At 39.5% G+C, this 13,638-nt stretch overlaps 1 long non-coding RNA gene across 2 annotated transcripts; it reads left to right on the plus strand.

The window, feature by feature from the left end:
• Positions 1 to 10,903: 10,903 nt before the first annotated feature.
• On the plus strand, positions 10,904 to 12,609 carry LOC121854153. 2 transcript variants are annotated; one of them, XR_006086492.1, is made up of 3 exons: positions 10,904 to 11,020; positions 11,558 to 11,650; positions 12,548 to 12,609. It is a non-coding gene; the product is annotated as an uncharacterized LOC121854153 (long non-coding RNA). The 2 variants fall into 2 exon arrangements; XR_006086491.1 differs by lacking the exon at positions 12,548 to 12,609 and adding an exon at positions 12,220 to 12,279.
• Positions 12,610 to 13,638: the final 1,029 nt, after the last annotated feature.

The following is a 13,638-nucleotide window of genomic DNA, read 5'->3' on the forward strand; positions in this document are numbered from 1 at the left end:
GTACACAATGGTGTGAAGGAGTTTGAATGTGAGGAATGTGGGAAATGTTTCTCCTGGAAGAGTACTCTCAAGAAACACATTTTTGTGCATGAAAAAAACAGAATTCAATAAATGTTTGAATGACTTTAACAGAAGGTAAATGTGACACATAAACTTGAATACAGTGGTATACATCAATATAAAACCACTTGAACAAACTCTATGAATGTACCAGAAATAAAGACAAGTGACAAATGCCACTTTTATAGATATTAAGCACAAGTTATAATTATCTACTCTTAAGATGTAAATTTCTTCTACCATGGCCTTGGTGTAGACATTTGGTGTTGGTTAAATATCACTCATAATAATAATGTTGTTTACAGTACAGTAGTAAGCAAAGGTTAAACTTATCATCTATGTGCTTAAAATTTCATCTTTACTGGATAAGTTGTGTTGAACATTGATGAACTCTCATTTACTATAATTTGTGCATCAGTAGTTGTGTCAACTGTGTACGTCTGTCTTTATTTACACGTGACGTAAGTTTTATCACAAGTACAGGTTGTACCTCTCTAGTCCGGCATTCTGTGGTCCGGAAACTCCCGTGGTCCGGAACGATTTTAGTTTGTCCAATAGGTAGATAGGCAGCTTTTTTTTTTTTTTTTTTACTTGTCTGAATTATTATTATTATTACAGGAGTATTAAATTTTTGCCCCTCAGGCCCCAATGTGGGTCAGTGACCTATGCCCGGGTGGGCTAATCCCCGTAAAAAAAAACAACAACAAAGCCGCGGGAAATTAAGGTTTGTTTACATCCGGCAGTTCGGCTGCTCTCTCTCTCTCTCTCTCTGCTTGTCTATACAGAGTACAACATTTAACCCTTCAATATATATGAGCAGTAAATAAGTGTTGCTTTCATATTCTTATGTAGAGTAATGACGATATATTTTCACATGTGCGCACTTACATACGAGCAGTCTCACTTTTTTTTTTACCATTAATGGTTAGCTACTTATATTGTTCCATTTATTAACATTAAATAACATTACAGGTACTTTAAGCAACCATATTCATTTTTTACATTAATTTTACTACAGCTACAATCAGGGTCTTATTTTCTTCAGTTTTATATGTAGAACCAATCAGTCACTGGTTTCGTAAGCTTTAACATAAACAATGCCGGCAGCCGTCTCGTCTCCTCTAATATTCCACGTATTATTAATAAATTGTATTGTTAATTTTGCACACACGTACATTAATTCAATAAAAACAAATTCAGAAACATTAATTAAAATATATATGAACAGTAAATAAGTGTTGCTTTCATATTCTTATGTAAAGTAATGACGATATGTTTTCACGTGTGCGCATGCGCACTTACATACGCGATCTCTCTTTTTTCTTTACCATTATCGTTAGCTACTTCTATTGTTCCATTTATTAACATTAAATAACATTACTTAAAACAACCATATTAATTTTACTACAGCTACAACCAAGGTCTTATTTTCTTCAGTTTTATATGTAGAACCAGTCGGTCACTGGTTTTGTAATCAACGAAAACAATGCTGTGTCATTTCCTCATGTGTTTTAATTTTCTACGTATTATTAATGAATTGTATTGCTCATTTTGCACATATAAACATTAATTCAATAAAAAAGACATTCAGTAATCAATAATAATGAATCTTTTGTACTTAAGAGAAATGACGCTGTTTACACGATTATGCACGTTGTCTGCACGTTGGCGGGCCGTTCAAACCCGTCGAAATTCAAGTTTCCGCCGTCAAAATTTTTATTTATTTATTTTTTTGTGTGTTCCAATAAAATACGTTAAGAATTAAAAACTCGCGAAATTTGAGAAGCTACTATACGACATTTAACCCTTCAATATGTCTTCAAAGAGACCATGATGCAGAGAAAGTGGTGCTAGTGCTTCCAGGCATAAGCAAAAGTCACTATCTATCCAGGAAAAGGGTGAATTTCCATGGTCCGGCACCGGTCAGGTCCCGAGGTTGCCGGACTAGAGAGGTATAACCTGTACGTACATTAACACGGGTAGTAAATCATCTTGGTAAAGTAGTACAGTGGTGGTAGACCATTTGTTATCGTCAAGGTGTTGTCATTATCTCACGGAAACTCTTCAATCTCTCTTGAAATTGTACGTAAATATTTGATAAGTTTTGCTCAACTCTGACGAGATATTTTGATATTTTATCTTTACTAAAATGGTTGGTAGTTTTGATTCATGTTTTAAATATATTCTTTCATCACTTACAGATATATGGTACCATTGTCTGGTAAATAATGGTTAGGGTTCATATATAGTACCTGGTGTTATGGTGCAGATGAACTTTAACACCTCTTAACTGTATATAATATCATGTTTAATATATTGTTCAGTTAGCATCTTGTACCTTAGTTAGGTAACTCTTCTTGGTTATATATAAATTCATCCTTGGGCAGTCATTTTCTTAAAGTAGCCAATGCTGAAATGTCAAACTCTGGGTTAAAATTTGTTTTTAAATCATGTCAAGCAGAAGACTTGTTGAAATTAGCATATAGTATTTAGATATTTGCTGTTCTTATATACAACTTTTCCTAATAGTACTGGCTTGTGTTTATCTAACAATGGTTTTTAAAAAATGATTGCTACAAGAATGGAATTAATTTTGTGGACATGAATATAGAGTTTTATGTTAATACAGGCTGTCCCCAACTTACAACAGGGATAAGTTCCTGGACCCATAGTTTAGGTTAGGTTAAAGCCCATACAAAACAACAATAATATCCCATATATAAAAAAATAATGTAAATAAAGTGATGTTAAACAATATATAATTATAAACTAATGAAAAAATTGGGATTTTAATTTAAAAAAATTGCAGTGAATGTGATCCCGTTCATAAGTGCGGGTGATGGTAAGTCGGACGGCCGTAACTCAGGGACTGCCTGTATACACTTTATGTTTGGCCATGATGTGCCACAAACATTAATATCTTACAGAATGACATATAAGTATTTAAACTATTGCTGAATATTTTATTTTACCCCCAATATTGTAGAACATGTGTACAATAATGGCTGGTCTTCAGATACTGTATGTGGATATCTTGAATTAATATTGCTGTAATTGCCCTAAAATTCATTATGAGTAAAGAAGCAGTAAAATAATAGGTTTTTGTATTTATGGGATCTAATGAGCAGAAGATTCCATGGCTGGTTTATATTTTGAGTTGAGAGCCAAATGTTAGATTGGTCTGGACGACGCCCGGGGAGGAGCCAAGGTAATATTTATGATAATTTACTGTTTTATGACCGTAATTATTGCTGGAAATGAGTCTAGATAGAATATTATTAAATAACATGATGGCAAGGGTTGAAGGTGACTGCCAATAACTCATAGAGACGAGTGTTTTATATAAATTTGGGTCACTAGTGTTTACATTGTGTATACAGTAAACTGGAGTCAGTATTTATTGTCCAGATCACTTTCCTGGTGACTGTTTAAGTGTTTGACCAAGATTCAACATTGTCTTTGTTATATGTGAAGCTTTAACCCTGTACTGTACTAATCTATATTATACAGTACTGTATTGTATTGTACTGTATGTCAGTTGTAGCATTAATGAGGGACTACTGTACTGTACTGTACTGTACTGTTCTGTTCTGTTCTGTTCTGTACTGTTCTGTTCTGTACTGATACATATTATACTGTACTGATCCATATTATACTGTACTGTTCTGTACTGTACTATACTATACTGTTCTGTTCTGTTCTGTTCTGTTCTGTACTGTACTGTTCTGTTCTGTACTGATCCATATTATACTGTACTGTTCTGTACTGCACTTGGGGGTTAATATTCAGGTTCTATTTTCACACAGTCAAGGATGTAGTTTTGGAGTGTGTGGCCATATGTCTGGCCACACACTTCACATTTAGTGTTGTTCACATCTGCCTGAGGGACATACTGCCAGAGTGTGTGGCCATATGTCTGGCCACACACTTCACATTTAGTGTTGTTCACATCTGCCTGAGGGACATACTGCCAGAGTGTGTGGCCATATGTCTGGCCACACACTTCACATTTAGTGTTGTTCACATCTGCCTGAGGGACATACTGCCAGAGGTACTTATATCCTAACCTTAGTCTATCAGTTACAACATCTTATAATGTAGTGATGTTGTTACTTGCTCCATATACTTGTTTCACTTGATACACCTCATCATGGTAAACTATGGATCGACTAATGCCTGTTAGCACTCATCTGCTGCATTCATAAGAACACTGAACAAAGTGGCACTTTAAGCTAAGGTTTCTTTGCTCATAATGAATTTCAGATCAATTACATCAATATTAAGGGAGATATGTAGACTTTACCCTTCAATTTATAGAAATAAATGGAGCTGTAACGCCATTATTAATGGTACATCTGATGTACAGTACAGTACAGATGTCCATCATTAATACTACAACTGATGTACAGTACAGATGTCTCTCATTAATGCTTCAACTGATGTACAGTACAGTATAGCACAGTACAGAATAGTACAGTACAGATGTCCATCATTAATACTACAACTGATGTACAATACAGATGTCTCATTAATGCTACAATTGATGTACAGTACAGTATAGCACAGTATAGAACAGTACAGTACAGTACAGTATAGATGTCCCTCATTAATGTTACAACTGATGTACAGTATAGCACAGTACAGCACAGCACAGTACAAAACAGTTCAGAACAGTACTGTATAGTACAGTACAGTACACTACAGTATAGTACAGTTCAGTACAGAACAGTACAGTACAGTACAGCACAACACAGTACAAAACAGTACAGTACAGTTCAGTACAGTACAGATGTCCCTCATTAATGTTACAACTGATGTACAGTATAGTACAGCACAGCACAGTACAGTTCAGAACAGTACTGTATAGTACGCAGTACACTACAGTATAGTACAGTTCAGTACAGAACAGTACAGTACAGTACAGCACAACACAGTACAAAACAGTACAGTACAGTTCAGTACAGTACAGATGTCCCTCATTAATGTTACAACTGATGTACAGTACAGTACATTTCAGTACAGTACAGTACAGATGTCCCTCATTAATGTTACAACTGATGTACAGTACAGTATAGTACAGTACAGTTCAGTACATTACAGTCCAGAACAGTTCAGTACAGCACAGCACAGTACTCCAGAACAGTTCAGCAGTACAGTACTGCACAGCACAGTACAGAACAGCACAGTACAGATGTCCCTCATTAATGTTACAACTGATGTACAGTACAGTATAGTACAGTTCAGTACAGTACAGAACAGTACAGTAGAGAACAGTACAGTGCAGTATAGTACAGTTCAGTACAGTAGTCCACATTAATGGTACAACTGATGTACAGTACAGATGTCCCTCATTAATGGTACAACTGATGTACAGTACAGTACAGATGTCCCTCATTAATGTTACAACTGACGTACAGTACAGTACAGTACAGATGTCTCATTAATGTTGCAACTGAAGTACAGTTCAGTACAGTACAGATGTCCCTCATTAATGATACAACTGATGTAAATAAATGTATCTTTAACAGGGTGAGTTAAAAGTCAGTTATAATAGGAGAAAGTTATTTATTTCCTTGTTTACAACGACTGATTTAACTGAGAACTATTTACGTGAATGTGTTGTGATGTAGTCACTGAAGAGCAGCGACGTACAGTACAGTGTCTGTAAAAAAAGAAAAGTTTCCACTGAGAAGGTATATTAATACACCCTGTACCTGGACCCTAGTGGCAGGAATGTGGACTGAGAACCACCATATGTACGGTAATAACACAGTAAATATAGTTTATACCTTTAGAATAACTCAAGAGGCACTAGAGTGTGAAGTAACAAGACGATCTGTGACCAAGAGGAGAGAGTAAAATACACTTACAAGACTTAACATTGTTTCCCTTACCAAAGTGACACACTCTTAAATATTAAATGCTTATAAATTTATTTAAATAATTGAGTGAACAATTGGTAAATTTTTATTTATTTCAACTAGTAATTAGGAAATACAAAATAAACTAAATAAATAAATAAAAAAAGAAATATATGCAGAAATAAAGGAGATATAACAAAAATATCCAATATTACGAAAACTATAATAAAAACTAGAAACAAAAAAGATGGGGATCATCCTTCTATTGACACAAGGGTCATGGAAGGACTCCCCTAACATATAAAGGCCCATGAAATAGAATAACTTGGCCTGAAAGAGACCGGCCTGGTACTGCACCCTCAGAGCTAATGGTTCATCTCTATATCACCAACCAACCCAACTACTTCAATACTGTTGTCGACAGTGAAGGACAGACCAAGACTGTCAAGATATAAACAAATTTAATAGAAAAATTATCTATGAGGTCAATATTTAATATATTGGCTGCGACTGAACACTGATTAAATATAATAGTTACCCCTGCTCCGTTTTGTGTGATTAAATATAATAGTTACCCCTCCATTTTGTGATTAAATATAATAGTTACCCCTCCATTTTGTGATTAAATATAATAGTTACCCCTCCATTTTGTGATTAAATATAATAGTTACCCCTCCATTTTGTGATTAAATATAATAGTTACTCCTCCTCCGTTTTCTATGATTAAATATCTGCTCCGTTTTCTGTGATTAAATATAATAGTTACTCCAAAAACTGCCGCTCACAGAGCCGTTTTGCTTTGTTTTTGCTTTTCTTTTCCTTCTGGGACACTGTTTTCGTTGTATTATTCCCTTAAAGTTAATGAAAAGTGAAATCGGGCCACAAATTTGACGTTTTTACGTATTTTAACGTATATACAAGTTCGAAGCTTCAAATGCTTCAATGAAGCAAAAAAATGATACAATGAAGCTTCGTGACGTCACTGTGAACCTTGACATATAAGGCCTCGACTAACTCGCCTTCGTCTCTTTCCTCACCGACCACTCGCCACTCACTGACTGCAGCTGACAGGCAGGTAAGCGCCGCTCCTCTAGTCTCCTTTATATACGTGTAAATTTTTTGCCCGACTGCCTACAGTCAAAATGGCCAAGAGAAATGGTTATTCTTTTGGGTAGTGTTTAATATACTTAATTATGGCGTAATAAATGCTGATTTAAGTCCAAAACTTGCCGGCCGGTTGTTGCAGTTCATAGGGTCGTATCCCCAAGTTTCACTGGGCTCTAAGGCCCATGGTACCTACTGTGCAGCTTAAACAAATACATTAGTATTATATTAAGTGGCTCTCTAACGTCTAACCAGTAATTTCTTAATGTTTTAGGCAAATATACCGCCAAATGAGTCATGACAAACGAGCCTAAACTATGAGCCGGTAGTGAGTAACGAGCGTAAACCGTTCATCAGTATTTAGGTAATAATTAACCAGTAAGTGAGTACAATGACCAGATTGGGGTAGATTACCGTTTTATTTATTTTTTATTTCTTGCTTCGAAGCCCAACACACTTATGGGGGAGCCGGGTGGTCATAACTCAACAACTGCGCAGTTCATCACCACCACTGTATTCACCATTGACAACTGCGCCACATTGACTAGATTTAACACAAATAGAAGTATTTTTTGCGGAATTAAGATGTATTTTTACTGGCTAGTTCTTTGCTTTCTCTTTAGCTACGATTTCTGGGAGTTGAAACAATTTATTACGGGTTCTAGCCGGGCGGGGTGAGGCGAGGGAGGGAGCCGGGCGGGGTGAGGCGAGGGAGCCGGGCGGGGTGAGGCGAGGTAGGGAGCCGGGCGGGGTGAGGCGAGGTAGGGAGGGAGCTAAGGGGTGGGAGGCGAGGGAGGGAGGGAGGGAGCCAAGGGGTGGAGGCGAGGGAGGGGAGGGAGGGACAAGGTGGGAGGGAGAGGAGGGAGGAGCCAAGGGGGTGAGGAGGAGCCAAGAGGGGAGGAGCCAAGGGGTGGGAGGGGGAGGGAGGGAGCGAAGGAGGGAGGTAGGGAGCCGGGCGAGGTGAGGTAGGGGAGCCAAGGAGGGGAGGCCAAGGAGGTGAGGGGAGCCGGGCGTGAGGTAGGAAGCCAAGGAGGGGTGGGAGGGGAGCCGGGCGAGGTGAGGTAGGGGAGCTGGGTGAGGTGAGGTAGGGAGCTGGCGGGGTGGAGGAAGGAGGTAGGGGAGCCAAAGGAGGAAGGGAGGAGGGAGGGATGGACGAAGGAAGGAAGGAGGGAGGGAGGAGGGAGGGAAGGACGAAGAAGGAGGGGAGGAGGGAGGGAGGGAGGGAGGGACGAAGGAAGGGAGGGAGGGAGGAGGGGAGGGAGGAGGAGAGAGGGATGCACCAAGGAAGGGAGGGGGGAGGAGGGAGGGAAGCACACAGCCAACAAACAGGTCTGGGCAGGAGGAGCTGGGGAGGAGGTAGGAGCCAAGCAGAGGCGAGGTGGGGACAAGGAGAGGCGAGGTGGAGGTAGGGAGCCGGGCGAGGCGAGGGGAGGTAGGGAGCCGGGCAAGGTGAGGTGAGGTAGGGAGCCGGGCTTGGTGAGGTAGGGGGCGAGGCGAGGGAAGGGGCGAGGCGAGGTGAGGTAGGGAGCCGGGCAAGGTGAGGTGAGGTAGGGAGCCGGGCTTGGGGCGGGGCGAGGCGAGGCGAGGCGAGGCAGGGAGCCGGGCAAGATGAGGTGAGGTAGTGAGCCGGGCGGGGCGGGGCTAGGCTAGAGGGCGAGACGTTTCAGAATACAGTATATATTAAATCCCGTAACATTAAGGTCCTGGTAATTTTTTAAAAGTGGACAACCATGGATTTTACAATCGGAAAAACCCATTGGTCAACAACCAAAAAGCACCATAACTAACCTAACAACGTAACGTAACCTGGAGGTTCCTTGGTTGTCTCCTGGTGTAAAAAGGTCCATTTGTATGTGCACACAACAATTAGAAAGTAAAACAAAATAATATTAGCGTATTTGTGTTTAGATCGGTTATGACCTCCATTTCCGTCGGAAATTGGTCGTTTTTAATAGATTTTTTGGTGGTGTTTCCCGAAAAAAATATTGGCTCGGCGAATGAAAAATGCAAAAAAAAAACCTATAAAAACATAAACCGGACCTAATCTAACCGACTCTCGCCATATGTTGGAATCCCTTATTTCTTACCTTATTGGCCTGGTTCTCGTTGGAGTTACCACATGTTGGTCTTGACGACACTTACATTCGTTCTTGCATTAATGACACTTTACGGAGGTCGGGACAACACCATGAGATCTAAAAATGCTATAGTTTTAGTGTGGAGGTAATGGTTTATGTAAACAGTTGGGGACTGTGAGTACACGTGGTGTAGTGGTAGATGGAAGTTGCAAGTTTAATTTTCATTCTACGTAAATTACAACTTTAAGCATGTTGCAGGTGACAGCTGGTGTACTTGAAGGCCAATGGAGAAGTGACAGAACCTTGAGCAAGACTTAACACCCAGCATGTTACTTCAGCCTCATCAGTTAAGTTAGTTATATATTATCTTAGCTATTATGGTCAGCCCATAAACCACTCAACACTGTGCTCCTACACTGGGCAGTGGAGGGTGTGTGTGTGGGACCTGGCTGACTGTGAATGTTGGAGGGCTCTGGAGGACTGTGTGTGTGTTGGAGGGCTCTGGAGAAGTGTGTGTGTGTGTGTGAGACTGACTGTGTGACTGACTGTGTGTGTGTTGGAGGACTGTGTGTGTGTGAGTGAGTGTTTTGGAGGTCTGTGTGTGTGTGAGTGTTTTGGAGGACTGTGTGTGTTTTGGAGGAGTGTGTGTGTGTTGGAGGACTGTGTGTGTGGGGGTTGGTGGGGGTGTGTGTGTGTTGGAGGACTGTGTGTGTGTGTTGGAGGACTGTGTGTGTGTGTTGGAGGACTGTGTGTGTGTGTTGGAGGACTGTGTGTGTGTGTTGGAGGACTGTGTGTGTGTGTTGGAGGACTGTGTGTGTGTGTGTGTGGTTGAGGACTGTGTGTGTGTGTGTGTTGAGGACCGTGTGTGTGTGTTGGAGGACCGTGTGTGTGTGTGTGTAAAGGAGGACTGTGTGTGTGTGTGTGTTGGAGGACCGTGTGTTGGAGGACTGTGTGTGTGGGTGGGGGTGTGTGTGTGTGTGTGTGTGTGTGTGTTTGTTGGAGGACTGTGTGTGTGTGTTGGAGTACTGTGTGTGTGTGTTGGAGTACTGTGTGTGTGTTGGAGGACTGTGTGTGTGTTGGAGGGCTCGGTATTATTGCAGTTTCGGCCAGTACACACCTGACTTAACCATCCCCAACCTTTAGATCTCCTTATTGGAGTATTTCTAACACCATTTTAACCAGGGAGCAAAGAATGTCAGAAAGGAGTTTTAAAGATTTCCATGCTTTTTTTTTGGGGGGGGATATAATTCTAAAGAGGGTGCTTTCCCCTGGAAATAAAGGCCACATTTCATTGAATCGACCCAAAATACACAGGATAAACGAATTTCTAAACTACGAGGGCATATTCGACGAAACTGCAATTTTACCATGGGCTCTGGAGAGCTGTGTGGACTGTCTAGATAAACTGAGCTGGGAGTCAAATTAAGATTAGCTGTAGAGATTTGGGAAAGCTTAATAAAGTGTTATAAAAATGTACAGGACTAAATGCCAATTAGTTACAGTATTAGTGAGCATTAGTAGTAGTAATGTGATTAATAGTAAGTAAAGCTGGTTGTTAGTAGGTGGGTTTTAACTAACAAATTAACTAACCTAATCAGCCTAACAGATTAAATGTAACTAATCAAGACTAACCCAAATTAATATTAAGTTACCTATTATATAGTTTATATATTGGATAACAAATATATTAAAGAATGTAACTTAAAATTTGCCACAAGTTAACTGATCATGAATTCAGAAAGTTAAGCTAGAAAAAATTTCACTTGTTTAAATTATTAAAAATCAATAGCTTGTGTACTTTGCAGTTTCCTTTTCAAAATCTAATCGTGTACTGTACTGACTTTCTCCTCAGGTTAAGCTGGCCAGAAGTAACATCATACTGAACCTAAGGAGAAATAACTTAAAATGCCAGAACAGGTAAAGTCAACTTACGGAGTTTTATTTAGGCAAGGGAAGCTTGTGGGACTTGTGAAATCATTAAACATTGTGTGGGTGTGGCTTGTTGTAATTAGGGTGGGGGGGGACAATATGGCTTGTGTGTTGGCATATGGGGTGAGCAGGTGTGTTGGTAAAGTTTTTCATTCAAGCTAAATGTGACCAAGTTGTCAAGGGGAATACCTAAGGGGGCTTGAGGGGTGGGAGGAAGGGAGGGAGGATTCAGTAAGTGAACAGTGGTAAACTGCTGTGTATGAAGCAGTGTGGAGAGATTTAGTAGTGTAGCAGTATTGGTGATGAAGGCTTGTTATGATTGGCTATACTATTGTTGTGCTAAATGTTAGTTGTTGAGGTATCAAGAAAACTAAAACACTAATGCAACTTAAAATAAGATCTTTTGTAGATAAGGTATTTAAATAAACAATTGGGGATAGTATAAGTACATATAGTCTGGTGGTAGATGGAAATTGTATGTTTAATCTTCATTGTACATAAATTACAACTTTAAACATGTTGCAGGTGACAGCTGACGTACGTGAATGCCAATGTAGAGGAAGTGACCGACACCTTGAGCAAGATGTAACACCCAGCATGTTACTTAAGCCTTCTTAGGTAAATTACTTATGTACCTTAGTATGGCCATCCCCAAAAACTAATGGAAGTAAGACTCGAGAGGAGGAACTTACTTTGTGTGAAGGGTAGGAAAGGAGGAGCATTGGGCGGTGGAGGGGCGCTCGTACAGTGCAGGGGCGCTCGTACAATGGGGGTGGGGCCTCGTGCAGTGGGGGTGGGGGCCTCGTATAGTGGACGGGCGCTCGTACAGTGGGGGTGGGTGCCTCGTATAGTGGACGGGCGCTCGTACAGTGGGGGCGCTCATGCATGGATGGTGGTGTGCTCAAGCAATGGTGAATGGAGTGCATGTTAAAAATGTGATGCAAAAAATAGCATGTACTATGAAGGCATGTGGGGGATGATGCCTAGATGAAGACTGCTGCAGCCAAAAGGGAGAAGGACAATGCTCCTGTGTAAGGTGATATAGGAGGGTGTTTGAGTGTATGGATATATCACATATATATAAGAATGCAAGTTTAGATTCCAAGAAATTCTGGAGTAAATGTTGTGTATTGGTAGTAATACATTAAGGCTAATTAAGATTGATCTAAATCCAAACCATGTTGCAGGTGGTTGGTGTACAAGATAGATGGATCAGACACAACAAGGTGACCACGACTGTCTAGCATCCCACACCTTGAGGACTACCACCTTACTAAGAAAGAACAGAATTGGTGTTCTGTACACTACTGTAAGAATAGTGTACTGCAATGTAAAAGTTAAGTATTACTGAAACCTTTTTTATATAATTTAGCAATACTTGATATATTACTTAAAATAGTGCATTTAAGAACATACAGTACAAGTTAACCTCAATATTGTGTATTGGTAGTGATATAAAATAGCTTAATTAATTCAGATGTAGAGTATCTAAAAACAAATATAATCATGTTGCAGGTGGTTGGTGTACAAGATAGATGGACCAGACACAACAAGGTGACCACGACTGTCTAGCATCCCACACCTTGAGGACTACCACCTTACCAAGAAAGAACAGAATTGGTGTTCTGTACACTACTGTTAAGAATAGTGTACTGCAATGTAAAAGTTAAGTATTACTGAAACCTTTTTTATATAATTTAGCAAAACTTGATATATTACTTAAAATAGTGCATTTAAGAACATACAGTACAAGTTAACCTCAATATTGTGTATTGGTTGTGATATAAAATAGCTTAATTAATTCGGATGTAGAGTATCTAAAAACAAATATAATCATGTTGCAGGTGGTTGGTGTACAAGATAGATGGACCAGACACAACAAGGTGACCACGACTGTCTAGCATCCCACACCTTGAGGACTACCACCTTACTAAGAAAGAACAGAATTGGTGTTCTGTACACTACTGTTAAGAATAGTGTACTGTAATGTAAAAGTTAAGTATTACTGAAACCTTTTTTATATAATTTAGCAAAACTAGATATATTACTTAAAATAGTGCATTTAAGAACATACAGTACAAGTTAACCTCAATATTGTGTATTGGTTGTGTTATAAAATAGCTTAATTAATTCAGATGTAGAGTATCTAAAAACAAATATAGTCATGTTGCAGGTGGTTGGTGTACAAGATAGATGGACCAGACAACAAGGTGACCACGACTGTCTAGCATCCCACACCTTGATGACTACCACCTTACTAAGAAAGAACAGAATTGGTGTTCTGTACACTACTGTAAGAATAGTGTAATGTGAAAGTTAAGTATTACGGAAATATTTTTGTTATAATTTAGCGAAACTTGAGAAAATACTTAAAGTACTGTACTAATGCATTCAAAACTGTTGGAGTGAACCTTGATTAAAGCCACACAAAGTATTAAAAATAGCAAGATACATTATGTACAGTAGCATTATTAACTACAGTGGTAGTCACAGTTTTGTTGTGGTTGCAAAAAAAATTTCCATTTTATAATACTGTATATTTTTCGTCCACAGGTGAAGTATCAGCAAGGTGTACAACGAGATACACGGACATCAATCAAACGGAT

The sequence above is a fragment of the Homarus americanus genome, unplaced genomic scaffold (genome assembly GCF_018991925.1).
Source record: "Homarus americanus isolate GMGI-L3 unplaced genomic scaffold, GMGI_Hamer_2.0 scaffold58482, whole genome shotgun sequence".
Lineage (NCBI taxonomy): Eukaryota > Metazoa > Arthropoda > Malacostraca > Decapoda > Nephropidae > Homarus > Homarus americanus.